The sequence below is a fragment of the Dermacentor andersoni genome, chromosome 1 (assembly GCF_023375885.2).
Source record: "Dermacentor andersoni chromosome 1, qqDerAnde1_hic_scaffold, whole genome shotgun sequence".
NCBI lineage: Eukaryota > Metazoa > Arthropoda > Arachnida > Ixodida > Ixodidae > Dermacentor > Dermacentor andersoni.
In genome coordinates this window covers 143064813-143091243 of record NC_092814.1, presented here as the reverse complement: position 1 = coordinate 143091243, position 26431 = coordinate 143064813, and the positions used below count along the sequence as shown (strand labels likewise).

The window sequence follows — 26431 nt, the reverse complement described above, 5'->3', positions numbered from 1 at the left end:
GTGACTAAATCCTGATTATAATTTGCCATTATGGGAACTCTTGGATTTTATTTACCTGCCATTGTGGCTCACTTGATGTGGCATTCTTCTGTTGAAACAGGTCACAGTTTCGATTTATGGCTGTAACAGTTGTGTTGACATGGAGACAGAATGAAAAAGCATCCGTGCGCCAAGATTTCAGTGCCTCTTTAATAAATCCACCTGGTCAGAATTAATCCAAGAAAGTTCACTATGACATCCCTTGTAGCCTAGCTGTGGCTTTGGATTGTTAAGTCTGTTCATTGTCCAAGGTTGATTGTTGTCAAGAGAAGTTCTAGTGGGCAGCCCTAATGAAAAGGACACAGTACAGTGTACTGCTACTGGTCCCTAATTAAAACAACAGCTAGTCAATCTGTTGAGAAAAATTGATAAGAATTACCAGGAACTTAATGTTCCATGATTCACCTGGAGCAATACACGCGCCCTCAAACATGACAGCGCAACACAAGAAAAAAATGCTGTGTAGTTGTTGAGCCTTTGTACGGGCTGTTCTTTGTCGATAATCAAATCAAACTTTATTCCAACATTTGGGATGCTGAGAGCCGGGGTCAAAAAGCCACTACACAGGCTTGAATGAATAAATAGTAAACTCGGAACATCATAGCAAGCTTTGTTTCTGCTAAGACACCTAATAAAAAATTTGCACTTGCTAAAAAATTTGAAGGGGCCCTGAAACACTTTTTAATGAATGGTAGAATGACGCCACAATTAAATTACATTCCCTCATAAATCTCCTGCTGCAAAATATTTTGAATCCTTTGAGCATAAGCAACCGATGAGCAGCTTTCTCTCCCCATTCAGGTCCACTAGTGCGCTAGAAGATGCACAGGGGAGACGGCAAGGGGGCACAAGGGAGCATTGCCCCTCTGGTCTGGTCCAAAAGTTGAACGCGAGACGGCTCATGGTGGCATCCCATAGTGGCTGCAGTATCTAGGCAGCACTTTTAATCTCCGAGGCCACACGTAGCAGACACAGCAATGTGCAACTACTGTATTGTGTTTAGACCAGCAGTGCAAAGATAAAATTATTTTTCTGTGAAATTATTTTTCTCTCTTTTTGAGATCGCAGACATATATATTTTTTGTTTATTTAACTCTAATGAGCACTAATTGTATTACCGAGAATGTTCTCACAATTAGGAAATCAGCCTATAGCCATTGAGGGTCTAGCTGCTTGCTATGACGCTACATGACGACATTGTGGAAGTGAGAGCAAGCGATTTTTCACCGCTTTTGGCACAAGATTGTAAATTCCCTGCTGCATGCAGTGCAGTGGATATTTGGCTCACATGTTCACAGGAGCCTCGTTAACAGATTGGCAACATTTTTTTTACTGTTCAAAAAGTGTTTCAGGGCCTCTTTAAAGAGTTGCCTCTTCTGCATTTGCCCACAATTAATGGCATTTTGTTTAAGTATTAGTAGAAACTTCAATAAAGCAGTGTAATAGGCAGCTCCAGTTCTGCCTGTGCAATTCCTGACAGCAAAAATTCCCACCCATAAAGAATAAAACTAACACTGTTCCATAGCATATGAGCCACACAGAAATATATAAAGTTGAACCTCGTTATAAGGAAGTCGTATCTGAATTAACGCAGTCATAATTTATTACAAAGTCATATCATAAATTATGGCTGTATCAAATAATGAGCATGTTCTGTTGTAGTTTTAAAACATTTACAGTTCTCAAACTATATTAAAGCTGCCCACACAATTTATTTGCAAGTTTTTGAGGTCAAGGCTCATGATTGAGACGCAGAACATTGTATCAATAGTACATTCAATGTAAAAACAAGCCTAACCTCTCGCATCATTAAGCACACTTGCTGAGTGCGGCATGTTATGTGTGTCTCTTGCTTCTTGATTGCAAATTTTTATGACAATGATTTTGACATGTCTCAACATTACTTCAGAACGGTGGTTTGCTGAGCGACTTGGTAATGCAGCCTGACATGGGCAGCACAAGACAACAGAGACAAAAGGAAAAAAAACACGAACACAGTGCAACATTGCTGTTGCAAAGCCAGTACCAAAATTACCGAAGCTTAGTTATGTCTCTTATTTCAATGCCTGTGTATGCTTGCGCTGCCTACTGTGATATTCAAACTTTGTACGAGCTGCAACAGCTGGTTAGAAAAAAAATGAAACAAATATATTAATGAAAATTAACACTGAAAATAAGCAAACAACTACCGTATTTACTTGAACATAACGAGCATATTCCGAGAAAATTGGTCCGAAAATTGCCTGCGTCTTACGATCAGATACGAAACCAAAACCAGGTTTTGGTTTCACTAGATGCAGTGTCAGTGCCAACACAAAAATGGCAACGGAGCACGTTTTTGTGAGGGTCATTGTTGGTTCATTTCGTACTCAACTACGATCTAGAGTAGTATTCTCAGCGAATAATTTTTGGAGATACTAGCACCTTCGCCAGATTTTGCGCGACTCGGCACGAAATATGTTGGCCTAATCAACCGCCAGCATTTCTGGCCCAGTGCCAAGCTCACTACCTGTGCGCAGTTCCAGAAATCCACATACTTTGACAAGTTCACTGCAGAGTCTTGTGAAAGTGATAGCAGTATCTTAAGTGATCACTGAAGAATACCGCCACTGTGTGCTTGATATCTGTAGTCAATGAAGCGCAAATGGCAACTACGACTTGTCACTTTCATCATGAAAGCTCACTAAAAAAAAGAAATTTCCCTACTGTGGAGGTAAAGTTTGCATGTTTTGTAAAAAACAAGACATGCAGAATTTACCTTGGCGATTCTGAACATGTGTGTGTAGGGGGGGGGGGGGGCATGCTAAATTTTTGTAGTACAGCACACGGAATCGATTCTGAATGTTCATAGTACCGAGACCAATGGGTCTCGGATATAAGCTATAAATTGTTGTTTTAGGTCATTTTGAAGCAAGGCTATAGGTTGTCAAACTTGGTCATAATAAATGTCCACCTTAATACTAGAAAAGTATCAAGGTGCTGTACATTACAGTGCAAGTTGCTGTTAATTAGCTAATTAGGCCCCAAACTGAAAACATCCTCTTCTGGATATCATAAAAAATGTTTATTATAAGAAAATAATTGCATTTTTGAAATCATCCGGTAAAAATGCATTAACGATGCAAATTTCATTCAAATTGTTTACAAATTAAAAAAGTTATTTCAAGTGGTCTTAAAACGCAGGGTACTTCAACTATAGAGGAACGTGCTAAATAAGGTCAGATTCATGCAAGAGATGAGTTAATGTTGTTTTACACAGAAGCAGATTTTTCTCTTTCATTAGTTTACACAGCAGCCATAGGCAGTGGTATGAAGAGAGCTTGTGGAGAGCAATCAGTTACCATCAGGCCATGCACCATAAGCCAAACCTGCACATGGTGTGCGAATGTGCATTTTTTATTGTAAGCAAATCCTTTGGCTTCTTTTTTATCGTTTCTGTTTTCTACGAGAGAAACAATAGGCAACCTACTGAAACAACCACAGCTAAGCAAAGCAGCAGTCAGCTTGTGCATATCTTGAATGTAAAATAGATGACAGAAGTTTTCAGAACGCAAAACTGTATGCTGAACTAGGCCTCACTATAAAGTGCAAAGCTCACATTTAGATTAGCTCGTTCTTTAGTCTATAGAGAGCCTGCAGAGTTTGTGCCTTCGCCAAATGAAAAAACACTCTCTTGTCACGTACTTATTACATGCACAGCGGCAGCAGCTAATAGAGCTGACTGCTGCACTGCTGCGGGCCACGTTCAACATGCCGGACTGTACAGGTAGCAAATTTTCGGCCAGCCGCTGGATTGCACGCTCAAAATGCCAAGTTATATTCACACCTTAACCATAAATCAAAACAGCAGAATCTTTCTTGTACTTTTCTGACCATCCAGCAAGTGCAGGAGTAATTCGCTTCCATGACCAATGGGTCTCAGAATTGATGATTTTAATCAGAATTGTGTGCGGGTACACAGTCACGCCGGAGGTTCGCACATGCAGCATGACCACTTCAGCCTCATTACCCACTGTACCTCTCGTATATTGATAAAAAAGATGTGCTTGGTGTCAACTACAAGCTTTCCTTCCACAAAACAGCAAAAGCTGACATCACACTGCAAGAAAATTATCAAAGACAGCGGTAGCAGAGATGTGAAGACCTCGGTGCATCCGCCATACTGCAGAGTGTAGCCAGATTTTTCAGTGCTTCCTGAAGTTCATTTTAGTTGCGAATACCATATTTTACTTGCACAATGAATGCATTGGCATAATAACCATCTTGCTCTTCAAAATTAGGCTTTCTTGTTTGTAATAATCGCATCCAAACTTTGGTCTAGTGCAGTCCTGCTTAGTCTCATGGACGAACAGGCATGCTGAAGTTTTCTGTTTCAGTCATTCTAGCTGATGATGATAACACATCCCATGAGAGCCATCTATTGGCAGAAAAATGAATGCTGTCTTCTGCGGTGCCAATGCGACAACCAATCAAAAAAATTTGCAGACAGTTTTGCATCTAGAAGCAAGTGAACCATGAGCAGTATGGTACCCTTATATATATTTAAAGCATAGCTTTCTTTGTCTACATCTTTGCAGTTGGTTAGGGTTTTCAATTGTCCTGAATTTAATGGGACCATCCCTACTTTTAAGTAAAAGCCCTGATTCCCAACTTGACCCAGTCATGACCATCAACTGTCAGGACTTTTGCATTTTTTGTACTGAATAACAATCAATAAATCACATTTCTGTTTTATAATACCAGAGAGCTCTGTTGCACATTCTTCTTTTTTGTCTCCTGTTGCATTGTCATAAACATAAAGGTGGCTATGTTTTTTGTCGTGGTTCTCATTCTGTTGTAGGCCCTAGTTCAAGTGCCAATATCTGTATATTGGCAGCCATGTTAGCCTGGCAATTACTGTACCTTTGTTGTTGCATATCTCACGATATGGTACGACTAAAGAATGTGTGCAACATGGTTGCACATACAGACTCAGACTAGCGACTCAGTCCTGACTTCGTCCACTTGAGAGTTGACAACCCTAGATTTGGTGCACCGTCATGATAGTGGCAGTCGTCGTTGGCTGTCTCAACCAAAAAAATATTTCGCTATTGGCGATACGGTCACTTTCACAAGGTTTCATATTGAGGTTTTGCATCGGCACGGGATGCTTTGGCGTATACAGCCAACAGCATTTCTGGAGCTTTGCCAAGCTCACTATCTTTCATACTTTTGTCAACCTGCCCCCTTACAGCCAGTGACAACAGTGCCATTGAGTTTGCTGGAAAGCACTAGGCATCCAAAAACAAAAATTCCGGCATGTGGAGGCCTCAAGAAAGCACTTGAAATTGTAATAAAGCAGGCAGTGCAGGATTTCTAGGCCCCCTAAAGGGCAGGGGGGTGGATCAAAGCTGGATGCAGGGCATTCCATGGGTCGGGGGCCGCCGAGGTCAGGGTATGCCAGGACATTTGTTCGCATGCAACATACTTGCAATAACATCCAACAACAACTTGCAGTATACTTACACATACTTACAACACACAACAACATACGAGGGCGAATCAGTCTTTGCCCCCCTCCCCCTCCCCATTTTTTTTAGCCAAATTACGGCTGTAACTGCGAAGTCAACTTATCCATTCCCAGCGGTGGACCTTTCTTGGACTGGCCCGGCCTTATCTGCCAGTTGTTGAAGATAGTGGTTGTGCCTCACACGTCCACGGGGTATGAACGCTGAAGTGTGGCAGTCAGAACTGCCGACAAGCTCCGGTCGTTTTACTAGAAGACTCTGGGACGCCCACCATACAGTCCGGACCTTACCCTTAGTGATTTCCACGTGTTCAGTCTGCTGAAGAAGTTCCTGGCAGGACAGTGATTCACATGCAATGATGAAGCCATGACAGCAGTTTGACAGTGGTTCCACAGTCAGCCGAATGAATTCTACCGCAGGGGCACCTCAAATTTAATGCTGCGATGGGACATATGTCTGAACCGGTGTGGGGACTATGTGGAAAAATAGTGAAAGGTAAGTAGAATAGTGTATATATATATTTGTAGTTACCTATATGTACCTTATTTTGGCTAATAAAAAGTATGGGCAAAGACTATCTGATTCTCCCTTGTACAACATATACACCCCAAGCACGCGGAGGCCCTGGTGAGCCTCCAACCTCTGGACCAGTCCAGGTATCAGCTTAGGTGTCCCCATTGTCCCTTTGGTGTCCTGTAGGCACCGCCAAAGTGTGCCAAATAATGATGCGTTGTTTGCACTTCGAACTTGCACAAATACAAATATAGGCGCACACTTTATGGCATCGTGTCTCTAGATGAAGCCTGATAGGCCTGATCTCCAAGCCAGAGATATGAGGCAGTGGTGGGCTTCCTGTTCCTTCCATATGGCACCACTGCGGTCACTGGCTGTACTGGAAGCAGGCTGACAAATGTGCCATCTTCACAGTTTCAGGAAAGCTTTCAGCCATCTACTCCGTAGTGTCTGGTGCCAATTCACATGAAATCTCACCTAAAGCAATTGCTCAAGCATATCACCTATGAATAAAACTTACCTTTGCTCTGAAAGGTGCATCACCGTGGCTGATTACTGGGATGTGTCCGTTGTCGAAATCCTCTGCATGTTTCTTATCGTGATGAACCGTTTTCTCTTGCCAGCTCATCAAAGCTTCGCTTACACCAATTTGCGCAGTGCATGGTATCTGCATGACTTTTTTCTACTTAAAGTGCAACCGTTCCATGACAGCATTGTCTGTTGCTTGCTTTTCTGCCTGTCATGCATTTTGCTGTGGGCAATTGGGCTGTAGTTCCAGCTATACGGCCAAAGTCAAAGGCTGTGTAGTATGTGGTGGAGCATGGGAATCGTGCTGCCAGAAAGCATTTCAGTGTTGGTAAAGTCCGCATGAGCTACTGGTGGAAGCAGCATGACAAACTGCTCACGACAAATGGGACACGTCACACCTTCTGGGGGCTGAAGACCAGAAAGCCGACACTTTGCAAATAGTGGACGTGTATATTTACTGCAAAGTTATCTAATGAATATCTTTATTCATTACTGTCTTATGTTTAAATAAAATTTACCTTCCATATTAGATGCCTTGCATTGGTTTTTTTTTTTTAAAAGTGTCTATTATGTGAATAAATATGGTACACCAAGGGCACTTTCACCTCTCCAGAAAACAAAGCTTTCGGCATTTATGTCCTCGAGGCTGTGTCAGAAATTGGTAATGCTGTGTGCTGTTGACCTTCTTCCTTTGTTTGCATCATTACACATTCATGCCATCACAAAAGAAATCCGTTCATACTTTGTACACCGAGACCTAGCAATGATACATAATGAGAGCTGAAAGCCACAATCACATTGTAAGAGCAACACAAAAGTCAGCCATTGGCTGAAAACAGCAAGACAGTCACATATTGCTGTCTGCCGAAGCACTGAGCAAACGCACCGCAAGTCTGAGTTATGTATAGATTTCATTTATCTTTAGTTCAAAATTGCCCTCTTAAGTTTTCATTAGCACATTATTTAATGTCTCTTTTGCACACTTTTGTCTCACATGCACACAATCAGTTGTGTGGATGGCATTTTCAATGCTTGAAGTTCAGAAATGTTACTTACAAAATTTGAACTGTCTAAAACTACGGCAAAAAACTGATTGTGCCATGTGCCCAACACTTCTCCTTCAGAGTGTCGTCTGTTTCACAGACAAAATTTAGCCATTGGTGGTGGTGTTCATTATACTGTCTGATGCCATGTGACAGCTGTACGGTGCCTATGGGTTAGAAAATTGCTATTTATGTTACTGGTATTATTACCCACATAATAATACAGGGTCCTCTAAGTCAAATTATCAGATGATAACTCATCTTTGCATAGGGAAACATACGTGTGTGTGTGTGTGTGTGTGTGTGTGTGTGCGTGTGCGTGTACGTGTGTGTGTGTGTGTGTGTGTGTGTGTGTGTGTGTGTGTGTGTGTGTGTGTGTGTGTGTGTGTGTGTGTGTGTACTACGTGATTTGCAATACATCTTGCTTGTGATACTGTGGACGTGTGTCGTCTGTAATAAGGCCAGTCATAATGATCGAGCATCGATAGAACTTCAGGACGCGTAATTATGGAACACTTGAGAATTAATGAAACATGGTGTTAATGAGCGCATGTATCTCGGTGCCATCTGCACTGTGAGCAGAAAAAAAAAGCCCTAATTTGAACATAATCTGACTGAAAGGTATGACTATGAATGAGCTCCTACCATGTTTTGACCTCTGCCAAAGCTGCGTGTATACATATCACCACTGAGAATGCCCAAATGGCAAACTTCTGAAATTATCGCATTTTAATGCAGATCTCACGGGTCTTAAGTAAAACTGAACTTTCTTTTTTTCTTCTTTATTGTTGTACTCACCTTTACGGCATGGATTTCATGCTGTGCTGATGCACATAAACATGAAAAAGTTGGGTCCTTTAAAGCTGAGAGCAGCAAAGGAAGGCAGCAGACACAACAAAGTTACCACGTAGCAGATTATGTACTTTTGTACAATATTGCTTTGTACATTCACATGATCTTGACTAATAATTAATATTAAATTATTGTGTTTAACATACCTAAGCTGCACAGCAGCTTATGGGGGACACTGTAAGGAAAGCCTCCAGATTAATTTTGACCACCTGGGATATCTTACCGTGCTCCTAAAACACGGTAACAAGTGTTTCTGCATTCCTCCCTCATCTGAATTTAGGCGGTGCCACTTCGTACGGCTCCACTGAGTCGCCCTGATGTGTATGGCTGATAGCTGTAGACGAAGTTCATGTTGTATATCGTTTAAAGCTACAGTGTAAATGGGGCGCAAATGAGTACCTTCACAACAATGGAATAACAATTTTTGTCCAAAGACCAGTCATTTAAGCGAAGTATGATTTCGGCACTGGAAAATGTGCGTCATGTGTGATAAAATGTTCGCTTTCGAAGAATAATAAATTGTTGTGGCTGTTTGATCTACAGAGGAGGCACAGTCTTGTGAAAATCACTACATGCCAACTTAGGGGACCGTGCACTCGGCAACAATGCTATGTTGTACTGGCAAAACGAGGACGATTATGCTTTCTAAGCACAGTTCGTAGATGCTGTAACTTCAAAAAATAGCAATATGCCAGAATTACAATTGCCGCATTTGATATATAAGCAGTGTTCTTATGCAGAGAGATCCGGTCGCATGAACGTTTTTTGCCAACCAGCAGCCCCTGTTGAAGGTGCGGCAGATGGGAGGGGCACTCGCAGTGTTGTCATACTGTTTGCAGACAGTGACAGGTCTATCGACTGTGTCACATGGTGTGTTCATCTTTGTGTCAGGACCCCTCCCTCTGACAGCGAAATTAGCATACTGAGTGTCAAAGTTGATGGTGAATATTTTGGAACGCGAACACCTTCGAAGTGTCAAATCAAATGGACTTGTCCTCGAATACAATTGCTTTCAAATGTTTAACATAAATATACACCATAATACGAAATTCAAGAAAGGTAACAAGTCGCCCACTTTTTTTCTTGAACTTCATTTCAGTGTCAGCCTTCTTTCCATTATTTCAAAAATGTGTTTGTACTCCGTGTTTGTTTAAGCGTTTGCTGTGTGTAGATGACATACAGCTGGCCAGAAATGTGCTTTCTTCTTTTTCTTCATTACTGCAGGTTTCAAAACCTAACTTCTGTGATTTACATGCTGGCTGTACTTGTTCGCAAAGATTGTGTCTGCCAAAGCACATAACCCACCTGCGCAAGCAGCATTTGCTTAGCTAAAATGGCATTTTTATTAAAATCACTGACAGTTTCACTTTGTGGACCCAGTATTCTTTCTTTTTTTTTTTAATACTGTCTGTCACTTCTGATGTGCATTTTCTTTTTCTTTTTTTTAAGGAAAGAAGTGACAGTGAAATCAGGTTTCTGAAAAAATATCACGTCTCAGCACATATTTGCACATGTTATATGCAACTAGTGGGCTGGCATGATGGGTATTCATTCACCTTTCTGCAATATGAGGCACAAATCTTGCATCTATGGTAGATCATCTCCTTTTGAGAACCTGCTGATGCCGCAGACTAATACAATGAAATGAAGGCAATTTGAAATCTCTTAATTCGAATTAATGCATAATTATAACTTATCAGTTGGTCCCGTCAGCATTGCAAGTTAAAACAATCAAGATCGGTGACTGCTTCAAACATGAACGGTTTATTCAAGAAGTAAAGTAGCGCGCGCTCGCGACAAGGAGCTGTTCTCTTGCTCTTCGTCTTCGAGTGACTTGATGATGATATTTTACAGGCTCCCGCCCACCCAACTTGCACTAAGGTAAGCTTTGGTGGGCTATTTGAAGCAGCTCTTTAAGAAGGTAGATGTTCCCAGATCTTCTGAGAAATACTTTGTTGCCTGTCCGAAGCAGACAAGCTCTTGTTATTCCGTCATATCCAGGGTAACTTTTTTTCAATTTGCCACACTGCCCAAATGTTCTTGGACCCCGATCTTCAGTTAACACCACATTGCATTTGAACAATGGTTTCACTTGTCGCGTGTTGGCTTTGACAGTAGCTCTTATTTCCTTGAGATATTCACTACGCCATCTCTTCCACCAAGCTTTCATGAGTTTGCATCTACTTCGCCATGCTTCTTCAACTTCTCCGTTGTATGGCCCTGTTTGTCTGTCTTGAAGCTGTTGCCATCTGCCTATGATGTCAGCAGGCGTCAATGGCATGGGCTCATTAGGTTTGCCATGCACGTAAGTTAATGGTTGCTTGTTACGCGCTCTTTCAACTTATGCTACAATTGTGCGTAGCTCCTCAACTGAAGTTGTTTTTCTTGAAATGATTTTTCGCATTGATGTCTTCAGGCTTTGTGTGAGGCGCTCGTAAAATCCTCCCCACCACGGGGTGCACTTGGCTATTGTTTTCCATTGTATTTGGTATATACTGCAGTAATCCTTCACCCATTCGTGCCCAACAGCTTCAAGCATTCCATTGATTTCCTTCTCGGTCTTTGTAAAAGTCCTGGCATTGTCCGAGTAGATTATGGCAGATATACTCCATCGTGCAGTGAATCTCCGGAAAGCTTGTAAAAAATTGGATGTCAACATGTCGTTAGTCATCTCCAAGTTTATTCCTCTCGCTACTGTGCAGGTGAAAATTACTACATATTGTTTTACAATCTCATAGTTGTTTTTTGCGTAAAGTGTTCCGGTGAAGTCAACTCCCGTGACTTGTAATGGACCCAATTCGTTAACTCTGTCTGCCGGGAGGGGAGGCGCAGTTTGAGTGGCCAGTCTTGTGTTATGCCTCTTGCAGACTATGCATTTGTTTAAAACTCTTTTTACAGCTTGGTGACCTTGCCATGTCCAGAATTTAGCCTGCAGTTCTAGTGTTGCTTGAACTTCGCCGTGCGATATTATTTGATGAACGTGACGTATCACTAGTTCCATGAGATACCCGTCCTTTGGAAGTACAATGGCGTGCCGGCTTGATCCTTGGCTGCAGTGCAAGTGTCCTTTCTGTTTTATAAGTCCTTTGTTGTCACAGTAGACGTCTTGCCCATTTATTTTAAAGGATTTAGCCCTTGAATTTGCATTGCCACTTGTTTGCATGAGTAGTACTTGTGTTTGTCGTATCCAATATGTCGCTGCAGTTAGAATCTCTTTTCCTGTTATGCGTTCTTAAATTCCTTATTATTTTCGTTATTAATGGCTTCTTGTGATGTTCTTTTCTTGCATTGTCTATGAATCTGAATACCCATGCTGTTACTCTTAGGAGCTGCCTGTCTTATGAATAATTTTTGATTTCCTAACAGAAGATACTGCCGAAGCTGAATTAGAAAAAATAATCGAGCATACATGAAAATAATGACGATCTTGTCTACAATAGAGTTCAAATCCAACTGTACAGGCTTTTGAATTCTAAACTCTATTGTAGACAAGATCGTCGTTATCTTCACGACATACTCTATTATTTTTTCAAATTCAGCTTCGGCATTATCTTCTGTTAGAAATTTAGCCATTTGTTTGTTGGCGCTCTTATGGCTTTCGCTTATTTCCTTAATCTGTGCCTGCATTGTGAGCTGTTCTCTGCTAGCTCCATCATTAATTTGCTGTTTGGCTGCGTTGATGAGCTGCATGATCCGAGAGCGAAGCACTTTCCTTTTCTTTGTTACTACTTCTTTGCTCATTTCTAGGCGGGCAACAATGACGCCTTACGTGTCAGTCAGCCGTTCTGATGCTTGTGGTTTTCACTTCGATCTCATCACTCGATCCAGGTCGATCTGCACCTCCACCGCCATTTCCTTCTCTGCTGCTTCTTTGCAGGTTGACCTTCCTTGTGGACGGCGAGTTAGTATCCTGGTCACAGCACCATTGTTAAAATTATAGAGGCCAGTGACTGCTTCAAACATGAATGGTTTATTGTAGAAGTAAAGTAGCACGCACCGGCAACGAGGAGCTGTTCTCTTGCCCTTTGACTTCAAGTACCTTGATTATGATATTTTGCATTGCATGTATTTGAATAGGGAAAAACTCCCGTAAATTTGAACCCTTAGAACCCCGCAACAATTATTTCCAACAAAATTACACACTCCGACGGACTGCCTTTTCGACAAACCCGAGCCAAAGGGCAAAATGTCCAATGCGTCGCTACCTACCATAATGATACGTACCGTAGTAATTGAGCCAAGCTTTACATTATGCATTAGGCCCACAGCACATGCACAGCCTCTCTAAAAAACCGGAGTAAAATGCTGCCCAGTCAACATTTTAGCCTACCGTCATCATGTGTCATACTTCAGCAGATAAGCAAATAAATGATGCAATGAAAAATTGGGCTTCTAGGGCGTTCTGCATCGCCAACGGATTACCAGGACTAAATGCTGTGGTTCCATCTGATAGGCACGTAGTCCTTGAAACGTACCAGTGCGATTGCCTTCCTCTTTGCATTCCCCGCTCGAATTAGCCGCATTCGTTCAATGACCCATACATACCTGCCAACTCTCCCGATTTGTCCGGGAGACTCCCCAATTCTGACCCATTGTACGAGCATTGGCCACCCTGGTGCAGTACTTGGCCACAACCTCCTATATGAATACAACAATCAAACCCCGGCCCTCAGTCCCCAGCAGCTGCGAAGCAACTGACTATGGCTGTGGTCAGACCTGTGACGCAGCAGAGGGTGCTAAGAAGCACATGACCGGGGTAGTTGGAGAAGTATGGGAGAGGCCTTTGTCCTGCAGTGGACGTAGCCAGAATGATGATGATGATGATGATGATGATGATGATGATGATGATGTACAAACATGGCCATAAATTTTCCGAGAAACTGACCCAACCCTACCACGAAAAAAAAGCAACAAGAAAATTCTGCAGATCCCACGCACTGTGGCAATCATAAGCAAAGCTTTCTGTGCTGTTTCTGTGCTTGTAGAGAGGTAAACGATGCAGTTTCTGGAATTCTTTTGTGGGGGAGCATGGATAATTACAGTTGTCCAAGAGGCTGATGTCACGCTGCCGAGGCAGCTCCAGAGGGCATTGTGTACATGAGACACGATAGAAAAGTCTAAACAAATTTCTCACATCGCCTTGCCTCTCTGCCATGGTCCTTCCATGTATATACAAGCTCTGAACCACCCTCCAATGTGGCATGCAAGACAGCAGCAGCAGTGGAAAAGTCAAAGGAAAGGGCAAAGAAAGCTTCGCTTTTTAAGACTGCGTCATGCAGCACAGTCACGTAATATTTGCCATTATAGTCTAGGTAGGTAGATATTTGTGTGTGGTCACTGTAGGCCTAAATGTGTTCGCTTCAGATTGAGACCTGCGTTGAGTGCGTGAGGCTAAGGTCTAATATGCATTGCATAATGGCTGTTTCTTTTTATCGCCTTCGCCACAATACAAGCCTGTTATGTGGGGAAGCATACAAGAGTGGAAAGGGGTCACTGTCACAGGACATAGTACATGTTCCTTAAAAAGTCCTTGAAACACTTTTTGAACAGAGTAAGAAAACATTGCTGATCTGTAAAAAAGGCTCCTGTGAACGTGTCAAAAAACGGCAAAAAATTGCTTGCTCTTGCTTTCACAATGTAATCATGCAGTGTCATCACTAGCAGCTGGACCCACCAACAGCTATTGGCTGTTTTCATGATTGCAAGAACATTCTCAGTAATACTATCATTGCTAATTTTGGGTTAAAGAAATCAAAATGCCATCTCAGTAAGACCGAAAAAACATTTCATCTTTGTACTGCCAATCTACACAGGACAGTTGCACGTAGCTGCACCTGCTGTGCATGGCCTCCTAGCTAGCAGAGGCGTGCTTTGTAGCGTAGTCTACCTCAACCGTGACAGAGTGCCGCAACAAACCCTCTTGCTGCCAAGCCACTAAACTTTTGGGCTCATTTTTGCCTCCTTGACTTCTCCCTTGTGTAGATTCCAGTGGGCTAGTGGAGACGAAAGGAGAAAGAAAGCCGTGTATCAGTGTGATAACTTCACTTATACTTGAAGGATGTGAAAAAATTTCCTGGCATGAGATTCGTGAGACCTTTAATAGTGAGGCCATTCTATGATTAATTATATAAGTGTTTCAGGGCCCCTTTAATTATATACGCAAGCATGCACAGTCTCTGATCAGAATACGAGCACCATGACATCTAATAAAACTGTACTGGCAACCATTCAGAGCTGTTCCTGATGTTGCTGTGGCCCAGAGGGAAAGAAATAGCAACAACCTTGGTTCACCCTGTCCCCCCTCCCCTTCTCTGCAAATCTCCTGAATTTGTGGTCCTTAGGTTGGCAGATATGCCTATGATTTCTGAGGTAGTCCTTACAAAAACGTATGGTACAGTCGCTGACTGATAATTCACATAGCTTCGCAGAAATTTCAACCGCCTTACAGTGTGCCGCTCGAAAATTTAGACTTTTGCTGCTCCACCTGCATGACCACATGCTCATTCGACCACCAAGTCGAGCAGAAAAACCTATATTTTGATACGTCGCCAGCACCTCTTTGAAACTGAAAGTATCGTAGCCTTTTCACATAGTCAAAGTGATGATTTGGACAAGTTGGTCATGCATTGCCAAAATGTTTTTTTGTGTAAGAAGACACAGAAAAAGAAAGGGGGGTACAGGATACACAGGTCGCTACTTACAGCCCATTTATTTCGAAACAGAGCATGCGCTGATGTACGAGACACATTATGGTATGCGCATATTCAGCGCGCACTATTCCCCAGGTAAGCAATTTCTTTGTTAGAAAGCGAGAGAGAAGGCATGCTTACACAATTCTCATCTAACTGTCTTATTGCCATGGCTTTGATGATTTGCCTAGTGTATCGGTCCTTGCTCTGGCCTATTGTTGAACATGCAATTAAATTCGGCTTGTAAAGGCAATCCCTGCAGTGAAAGGCAAGATGACTGTCGTTTTTTTCTTTGAACTTTATAGCTGTGGTGTTTCAGATATTCATTAAGGCACCACCCTGTTTGACCAATGTAACTTTTCCCACAGCCGTGTGGGATCTCATAGATCACAGCCATAGATCAGTTTTCATTAGACGTATCCATCTTTATGTTTTGTGGTGTATCCTGAGGGCTTCTCATTGCAGGGATCTGTCATCTTGCACAGGCGTGAAAGTTTCATGGGTGCCAAAAACAGCACATTTACTCTGGCTTGTTGCCTGACTCTTTTTAGATTGTGTGACAGCCAATGAATACAGGGCAACACAACCACCTTCTGCCTTTCTTTGTTAAATAGTTGTCTGTCATTCAGAATACCAGCGCGGCTGTTCATGACTTGTTTCAGCATCCTTTCAGCTACGGGCATGAGCACATGTTCTGGAAAACCTGCTTGCTTGAGACTCTCTGTCTGCTTCGAAAAGGAAATATCAAGCATATGGCGACATGACTTATTCAGCATATTCTTACTTACTCCTACCCAGCGGAAAGTGATATACTCAGCGTGGTATGGTCTGGTGTTTTTTTGGTTTCGTAGACAAATCTAATTTATTATATCCATTAGTAGGACAATTTTTCTTTCTTGAAACAAGGTTTTAAATACATGGATCTCTATGGGAATTTCAAGGGGAATTTCATTTGTTTCGTTATATCCATTATTTTTTTACATTCTGTTTCCTTATAATGAGGTTCGAGTGTATATGCGTGTGGCAACGCGGTGGCCAGCTTTTCTGTCCACTTGTAGAACAGAGTTATTTTCTGATGATTTCAATATTTTGGGCCCCATTTATTCAGGCATTTAGGTGGTCCCCACTGAATCTAAATTATCGGTCGGTGACTGTATTGCACTCTGTACTGCACACGTTATCAAGTGTGATATTCAAAGGTGCTCTCTTTTGTTAGAACTCTCTTTTATTTGAATAATTTTCTTGTCCCCTTGGATTTCGAATTAATGAGGTTCTGCTGTATATGGGTTAAATAGAAAGGATATAACTCTGGAAGACTTGTCAAGAGCTTAATATGCAATAATACCTGGACAATTGCATTCCATGTATTCCCCACTTGTAATTTTAAAATATTGAACACAAGTTAAATTGCTGGGCCTATTAACTTTTAGTATGCTTAGGTACATTATGTCCTCCTGCATTCAGAGCAGCTGATTGATGTTTTTTCAGAACATCACAGTATTTTCTGCGACCATGGGTAGTCTAACTGAGAAGTAGCTGGGTGTGCCTAATACGACACACAATTAAACTTCACTTTCACAAATTTCAGAAAATGTAACGAAATGTGTCCGCTCAAGTAATGCTCATACATGTACAGCTGAGCACCTGTGCTTGCTGTCATTGCAGAGTTGTAATTGTTCTTTAAGTTGAATAGTTTTTTTATTTACGTTTGACCAAGGGGTACGAAACCATATTTTATGCTCGAAGTGACCTGAGATTGCATGTTGCAACCCTTGAATGCAAAACCTAAAGGAGCCTGCTAAACTTTATTTACTGGGCTAGTGAATCCACAAAATGTTAGTGAATCCCATTGTCATGAACTCAAAAGTCAAATGTTACAATGTGGAACTCAGCATAGAACATCCATTCTTAATAAAAAGTTGGTTTATTTTATCCCATAAACATTTCAAATTCTTCCCACGAAATGGCTGGCCCACTGGCATATCTCTACAAAGGTGGCTGTTAGCAGGCGTTTTTTTTTTTTTTTTTTTCACAGATCATAAACAGTCATTACCAGCTTATGAACAGCAGGAGCCGCAGTGAATATAGCTTCAAGAGAAAGCAAACACCTCAAGAACAGAAACAAATGCGGAGCAGCACCGGAAACAGTCTTAATGGGCATGTCAGGTTGCATAGATAAAACCAACTGTAGCCATTTTATGTATGCAAGAAAAAGAAAGAAAGCAGGAGCCGCAGTGAATATAGTTTCAAAAGAAAACAAACACCTAAAGAACAGAAACAAATGCGGAGCAGCACCGAAAACAGTCTTAATGGGCATGTCAGGTTGCATAGATAAAACCAACTGTAGCCATTTTATGTATGCAAGAAAAAGAAAGCTAGCAAGATCAGGCACCATTGGGCCCAGCATTACCCGTGCTAGCAGAGTGTCATATGCAACAAATGATGAACTAAGAAAAGCCTCAAAAGTTCGTAAGGCAAGTGCTGGTGCTTGATAATTTACTGAATGTAGTACCAAATTTTTTAGAAAATACAGACTGAATACGTTGCATGCAAAAGTATGTGTTCACAGCAAGGTGTTCAATGGCTTTTCTGGCTACTTCTAGGATAAACATACTTGATTTCTGGCAAATAAATTATTTCAGACTACCCGCCGTGGTTGCTCAGTGGCTATGGTGTTGGGCTGCTGAGCACGAGGTCGCGGGATCGAATCCCGGTAAGGCGGCCGCATTTTGATGGGGGCGAAATGCAAAAACACCTGTGTACTTAGATTTAGGTGAACGTTAAAGAACCCCAGGTGGTCAAAATTTCCGGAGCCCTCCACTACGGCGTGCCTCATAATCAGAAAGTGGTTTTGGCACGTAAAACCCCATAATTTAATTTTTTTTAATTATTTCAGACTGATTATTCTCACTTTCAGGTTGTCTCCAAGTCTGAATTATTGGTCATTGACTGTATACTTTGTCCCATTTTACAGTGTTTCATGAAATGCACCCTTATGATACCACAGATGCAACTACAGTCACGACCTTTCTAGTACTTCACATATTTTTCCAACAGAGTAAGAGAATCATACTTCAGAATTTTCAGCTCACACCCATGCCTCTAAGTGGCCACAGTCAAACTTCTACTCGTTTGCAATTCAGTACTTCAACATTGTGTCTGTCAGCTAGTTGTGCCATGGCACTAATGTTTGGCTGCATGAAGTCTGTTAATTTGCGCTGCAAGAAGATAGCAACAGTGACTTGGGATATATTCTGAACAGTCAAAGCAAGCTATGCTACACAGGCACAGATTGCTTTTAGTGCCCTCTTGAAAATTCTGTGAGAAGTCTATAAAAAGTGTTTCACATAATTTGTGCCTAGGATTTAAAATGGTTAGCCGCAGCTGAATGAAAGCAATGGCATATAGTTTTCCATCAAGTGGCTCTCCTTAGAGTATTTATTATATTCCGCTTAATTAATTAACGAAGATGAATGAATTATGCAAAATGTTTAATATTCACTTTAGGGCCAAGTGTATTTTGTTGTGTTGTAGAGGGGATTCAAAAACGACCGATCCAATTTTTTGTGGCAATGTACATGCTGCGTGGCGATTTTTTTTTTTTTTTTTTTCGGCATTTAAAGACAGCCCACAAAATATGAAATAAAACCATGTGAATGCGATCGTGCGCTATTGTATTGCAGTGCTCTCAACCATGAATCGAGCCTATCCCTTATCAGAGACGACGGCGCTTCCTTTCCCGTGTACCACCGCTAAACATGCTGACGCACTGTGGAGCCGATGCCTAGAGCCGTGGCTGCTCACATCGCCGCAATCTGCGTACACGGTTCTTTCTCATGAACCGCGATTGAGAGCACTGCAATACGATAGCGCATGAGCACAGTCACGTGGCTTTATTTTATATTTCACTGCCTTTCTTTGAACACCAAAAAAATCACCACACAGCATGTATGTTGCCACAAAATATTGGATTGGTCCTTTCTAAACCACCTCTACAATGCAACAAAACACACTTGGCCCTAAAGCAAATATTAAACATTTTGCAGAATTCATCTTGGTTAATTAACTAATTAAGCCAAATATAAAAAAATACTCTAAAGAGCACCACATGATGCCGAACCATATGCCGTTGGTTTCATTCAGCTGCGGCTAACCACGTTTTTAAAATCCTTGGCACAAGTTACGTGAAACACCCTGTATATATTGTTTGATCTGTGACACTCATACTGTTGACAGGTTTTCCTTGTAAAATTTTTATTATTCCCTGTTACACTTGTTGAATGAAAGTGATATTGATGTGAGGTAGCTGACACGTCAGAGATTGGATGCCATTGATACCCTTTATGAAAAATATTTGAAAATGTTCACATGCATGTCCCACCCTCCTTTATGATGCACATAACATCTTCCATACATTAGGCAGGCTTCTCTAAAAAGCAAGGCTGAAAAAACAGTGACTTGTGCTGTGAAAAAGAAAAAGAAATCTAGAATTGGTGGTTACATGCATGTAACAAGCACTACTTTAAAAACACTAACTCACTTAAATTTTTCTTTTCCCGTGTTCTGAAAACTACATCTTTGCAGTCTACTAGTATAGAGAGCTAATGGAACAGTTAAGGGCTTAAAGTTGTTCTTTTCCTTTTATTTTTTTCAATCTTTTATAGTACTTGGTGTGGCATCAGAGGAGCTGACCTCATAATAAATTAATAATTTCTAAGCTTTCATGAAAGAAACTGTGTGCCAAACATGCCTTTTATTTCATGTGGCAACCATTGGTTTAATGTCAACCTGCTTAAATTTACAGTCGCTTGCTTACTTCTCACCTATATTCAGACTGTAATACATGTAGCAAGCTGAGTTTAATACACATGTTCTTGAGCACTCATTCTTTTTCTTTATTCACATCTGCTTAGTGCACAACATCTTCCACTGAATATAGCTCTGCCTAGCACATGTTAATGAACTTCAAAGTGCCTTCAGCTAGCTAGATACAAGGAATCGAAGATCCTTTAGCCTCTATGTACTATTCATTGACTGCATTCACTAAATTTCTTATGTTGTTGTTCTTACTTTTGTGCAGTTCAGATAAAACGGATGTTCAGGTCTACTAAAGCTGTTTGTGTTGGAATAGGTATGTTATTTCTTGTCATTTACAATACTCAGTATAATAGTTGCAGTGAGTTATCTATCTACAGTGACTTAGCAGATCAAGCGTTGCACTGCTGAGCATAAAATTGTAGTTTCGATTCCTATTTCATGAAGGGTGAATACAAAACTAGTGCCACAATAGCATTTTACAGTGTGAGAATCGCAGCAGGCCTAGTTAATCTCGAGCCCACTGCAGTGACATCGCAGTTGTAGTACACTGTGTACGAATGTGTTTTTTGCAGAACTCCATTAAACTGAGAGGCTTAGTTATACAAATGTGAAACTTATAGGGACACCAAAATGCAGTATTCAGTCTGGCTGTAATAGTCATCTGCATGTCTGTAATTGCAAATAGGTCAGGCTGACCATGAGCAGAAGCTTGGTCAGCCAAAAAGGACGTAAAAATGAAAAGCAAATGGCAACACCACTTTGGCACTCCCTTGGTGTCACAGATTTAACAGCGTCTACTCGGTGCTAATTAATTGTATATCAATGAAAAAAAATGTCACATCTGACTATAAAGTAATCAAGCATTCAACCTAGCAGCTTTTGGAGCCTTTTCTAAACAAAAAGGGTCCAGTACATTAAAATACCACAAAATCCATGATGACACTGATGTCATTTATTCTGCAGTTCGTGCATGAAATTAAGAGAAGAAACGTTGCGTCTTTTTATTTTTTCCTCCATCACTAAACGTTTTTCTGCCAAAGAAACATGGGCAAAGTACAGGAAGACTAATTTACAAGTTTAAATGTATTTAGGAAATAACATACATATTTAGGAAATAACATAACACATATCTATATTTATAATAATAACATAATAAACATAACACATTTAGGAAATAACCACATACTAATCACATACAATAAGTACTGCATACTTCTTGCTTAAAATTGCAGTTGATATATTATAAGCTTTTGCACTTTATTCTGTGCATATTACGAAGTAAAAAAAAAGTCCACGCTAACAAGTGGCACTCACGTCCCTCAATGCATGGCGGCACACATGATTGCTGTTGTACGCGAGTGAAATTCTGAGCACACATGTGAGCTGAAATCCTTCATTCCAGCTCGCTCAGGTTTTGGAGAGATGACATGTTTGGCAAATTAAAAGTGCACTCGTGGCTACAGTCAAACCCTTGACCTTTGGTGTTAATTAAGGCAAAGTTAATTATGGCACTTGAAGCAATCAAACCCAAGACCTGTGGGTTTATAATTAAGGCAAAGTTAATTAAGACACAGTTTATTAAGGCAGACTTAATTGAGGCACTCGAGCCCACAACCTTCGGTGGGAGTGAAACCCTCGACCTTTGGTGAGAGTCGAACCCACGACCTTTGGTGTTAATTAAGGCGAAGTTGACCAAGGCACTCGAACCCACGACACAACATGGAGATATGGGCGAACTGGCCATATCTCCAAGTTGGATTCCAATTGTCATCGTGAAGAATGAGAGTCACACCCACTACCTTTGGTGTTAATTAAGGTGAAGTTAAGTAATACATGGTTAATTAAGTTAAAGTTAATTAAGTTACTCGAAACCACAACTTTTGGTGGGAGTCGAACCCGCGACCTTTGCTGTTAATTAGGGTGAAAATTAAGGCACTCAATCCCACAACCTTTGGTGGGAGAAAACAAGTATAACAGGAAGTAACAATGCATTAGAATCAAAATGTCAAATAAATTTAATGAATTTCTCGTGAGCGGTCAAATTTTTGCCTTCATCCTCTTTAGTGTATGCTAAAGTGACTGTGACTTTTTGATAAGGCACTTTTCTTTTTCTCAACATGCCTTTTGTGGACAGCAAGGAACAATAAGCTGCAGTAGCCACAGTGGTGCTGCGCGTCTCAGATCATCCCATTGAATTGTGCTGTGCCTGCATTCAGTGCATGTGTGAGTAACATATAGCAACTGCATTGCATGAACAACCAGATAATTTATATGTGCAGTAAATGCTGCATGTTGCAAGCTTAATGCTGATGACATAGCATTGGTTTTATGTTTAGTTTCATCAGTATTGGTGATGCAACTGAACCATTATGCATTGCATTTTCGTATTAGTAGACTGAGCTCATGGCAAGCTTCACTGTGCTACTGCAGGCACAAAGAATAGTGGTTGTGGCCACCCTTAGCAGACTTAGGTCCAAATTCTGAAACCTACTTTACCTTACTAAGGACGCCTTCATTGCAGTTAGGCCACCTTACGTCAATTCTGAAAGCTTCCTTTTTGAAGCATCCTTAGTAGAGGCTTCCTTGGCACTCCCTTACCGTAAGGTAGCCCAGAAGCTACCTTCATGCTTCCTTTTCTTGCTTTTTTTTGCACTAAGTAAGTTCCTTGGCAATGCCTTTCCTTGGTAATTTCACTGAACGAGAGGTTCTTCGCAATTCTTGCCCACGCGATGCTCATCTGCGCATGTGCGATTATACTTTCCGGTGGCCGGCGAAAAGAAAACGGTGGCTGCGAGTTTGAGCAGATGGTAGCATGCTCTATGCGAAGTGCAAAGTACAAGCAAGCATTGTGTCCTTGGCCTCCAGGATACTGCAGTGTGTGCGCTCCTTGCCGCACACGCCGCCAAATCTCTAGTCCATGTTGAACTAGTGCAGCCTCTTTTGTTAAGCCTACAGCAACAATATATTGAGAACCGGTCTGAGGAACAGCGCCCAACTGTCACCAATTCTTTGCTGTCGAAGCGTCATGACAAAAATTTAAAGCAACTGCAACTATCAGTTGAGAACAAAAGGGCGAAACAGCACAGGACAACAACTTAGTATACCCAAAGCAGCCAGCATCCCCGCGAGGTGCTCTTAAGTGTGTTAGCCTTGAACATTAATCAAGAAAAAGGGTATGCGTCTATATACTAACGATATAATGTAACAAAAAGTATTTGACGAACTAACTTTTTTGCTGAATAAAGACATTTGGTGACACTTATGACAAATACCCTTGAACCCTGACACCTGGAATTCGTTATTTACCTAACAAAAAGATTCCTCTCGTGAGCGCGGCTGAAGGGAGCTTTCAGAATGCACTTGCTTCCTCCATGCATCCTTCACGGTAAGGAAGCATGAAAGGCTCTTCAAATAAGGTTAGGAAGTGGCCCGAATAAAGGAAGGTTTCAGAATTTGGCCTTAAAAGTCTCTTCTTTTTTTTCATATTGATTCTTACCCTGGCAAACTAATTTAGCCCTTGAGATTAAAGGACGGGTGGGTGCACACAAGGAGATAAGGGGAGGACAAGCTTGTACACTAGAGAACACACATCTACACCAAAATGCACCCCCCATTGCAAAGAAAAACGTAATCTAACTTACTTGCAAAACTTGCAGTGCAGCTTTCCTTTGTATTCAGCTCAAGGTTGCTTTAAGCCTAAGTGGAACGACTGAGACGAGTACTGACATTATTACACTACCAGAACAGGCCTGGGCCTCCCGAAACACCAGTTTCGGGAGGCCCAGTTATCATTTTTTAAATGTGCACTAAATTTGAGTAAATACAACATGTGCAGTCTTTAAAATAATACACAATGGTAGCTTGTTAGGCTAATTAGTGATGTTGCATGATTAAACAGTGTGAGAAGACACAATACATGAATAGACAAACATACACAGTGCTGACTTGCAACTGTGAGGCTTAGTTTTGAAGCATAAAATATATGAGCCATGTACACCTGCTTATTGTGAACTTGGCAACCTAGTGACTGACCACCTAGCTCTCCACTACAGCAAGTGTGGGTGCAGCCTGAAGTTTGAAGGCGTCTGTGTCAGTGACAAAAGGACAAACTCAAGCCCAAGATAATTGAGACACATGAGATGGCTCATCTCAGTGTCCTGTCCGTCGGCCAACTTTATGTGACCTTGTCTGATAAAGAACTGTCCTTCAAGAATAAGTAACATGGCTTCAAGGCTCTTTGTTAAGCTCCTTCGAAAAACAGTGAACATTTGCTTCTTTTAAACTCGTCACCTTTTTTTGTCTGCTAACGCATATGTTTTCTCTTGCCCTTTGGCCTCCCTTAAATCTCTCCTGTTAACCTTGCTCTGGGTCTGCTATCTACTAAAAGCTAATTTTTCCCACTGAACAACACAAAACTTATCCAATGTTAACAGCACAATAAACTCGGATGAAGATATATGCAAGAATGGCAAGAATGAGGCACTGACTTTAAACTCTCGATTTATTTTTCTCACTGTCCCCTTTTGTAGCTGAAATGCTATGGCATGGCACGTATTCCTCACCATACTCGAGAGAGCAACACTGGAAAAAAGGGGGGGGGAGGAAAATCGTGAAGCAAAAGCCCTTTACCTCACACAGCTATCATAGTTTCAGCAGTGCCATTTCACAGTCAGTGAGGGCACTGTACAGCTAGGTGACACATCTTTCCTCATTCTTTTTTATAAAGAACGCCTCCATAATCTTGCATACCACGGGGTAATGGTGCCAGTAGAAACACTCGCAGCTACTTTTGCTGTGGCTGGCATATGCAGCTCTGGCAGTGCACTAGCAAATGCAAGTACATTGCTGCCTTACTAGTTTGTTCACTGAGGTTCTTTTTCAGATACCTCCCAGCCTGCAAAATGTAGATATGACTGCAGGAGAAGGGGATCTTGTATACAATGGTGCATGTGCACGGCACAAAGATGGTGGCATGTTCGTTGTGCAATGACCTCATGAGGTGCCACCTATGTGATTTCACCTTTAACCTTCTGCACCTTGCCACAACCTTCAAACGACGTGAGAGGCCGTGAACGTAGGGCAATACTGCCTTCCTTTTACATGTGGAATCCGAGGTTGTAGTCTGTGAGGACCTAAGGAAGCCAAGTATCCGAAGTGGCTAATATGTGCAAGTTCCGAGACGCTGTTAAAGCAATTGAAAGTGGAAAATTACAGCGCACAACACAGCCAACAATGTTGTGGCAAGGTACGGGTTGGACTTGGTTCATTCATCATGGAAAAAGTTTGGCTGTATTATTGCAGAAGTTGAAAGGCACATTCACACAAATGGTGCCTCCTGAGGACATTGCACAAGAAAAACATACCACCGTGTTCATGCCGTGCACATGCACCATCATATATGATATTCCCTTTTCCTGATCATATTGTCACAGTGCAGAACAGGACATGCAAACAAGAGACGATGACGAGGAAGTGCTATTGTTGCTGGGGCACTTCCGCCGCCATGTTCTAGTGTCAGCTGGTGCCTTCAGCATTTGTCTTGCATAAACAACATTTGTGCTTGTCTCTGCCTCGCAACAGTTTGGTCGAGGTTCTAGGTACCAACACAGAGCTCTGCAGTGGTTGTCGCGTGAGCCCTGACTCGATGATCGACAGCCAAAGCGCCGCAATCACCGACCACCCACCTCTGGTGCCGCAAACTCTGATCTCCATTGTGTTGCCCAGCCGAGACCCAGGGACCTTCAATGGCACCGATGGTATGGACGTTGAAGAGTGGATTTTCTGGTATGAGTGTGTAAGCGAAAATAATCGGTGGGACACAACGCTAATGCTAGCAAATGTGATATTCTACCTCCGAGACACAGTGCTAGCATGGTACAAGACCCATAAACACGACATAACGAGTTGGGACGTCTGCAAGCAGAACTTCTTGACCTCTTTGGAAAGCCCTTTGGCCATCAGCTGGCAGCGAAGAAGGAGCTATCGATTCATGCTAAAACGTCGGCAGAATCTTACGTGGCATATATTCAAGATGTCCTCGTGCTCTGTCGTAAAGTTGACAAAGACATGAACGAGACCAACAAGATTGGCCGCATCCTGGAGGGCATAGCAGATGACGCATTCAACCTCCTTATTTGCAAGAACTATGACTTGGTGGACGCGATCATCAAAGAGTGCCGCAATTTCGAACTGATTAAGATTCACTGCATTACACAGCAGTTCAACAGGCTACCAAATACAGCTTCGACGTCTTCATGTGAGGAACAGCCATATGGACCTTCCTCTATCTGGGCAAGAAAATTTGACATTGTTAATTCGTTGCGAGCTCGAAGCCATGTCTCCCACCGTTTCTCATCAGCATTGCCCAGACAACGCATGTTGTGTCTCACTTATACAGGCTGTTGTCAGACAAGAGATGGAAAGTTTAGGCCTCCCATCTCTC

At 41.8% G+C, this 26431-nt stretch overlaps 1 protein-coding gene and 1 long non-coding RNA gene across 2 annotated transcripts in view; one reads left to right on the top strand and one right to left on the bottom strand.

The window, feature by feature from the left end:
- raskol (Ras GTPase-activating protein raskol) overlaps nt 1-26431 on the top strand; it is a 179806-nt gene that overhangs the window by 9900 nt on the left and 143475 nt on the right. The window lies entirely within an intron of this gene.
- On the bottom strand, nt 14251-23701 carry LOC126544626 (uncharacterized). Its single transcript, XR_008608772.2, has 2 exons — nt 23631-23701; nt 14251-14475 (listed from the first exon to the last, which is right to left on the bottom strand). It is a non-coding gene; the product is annotated as an uncharacterized lncRNA (long non-coding RNA).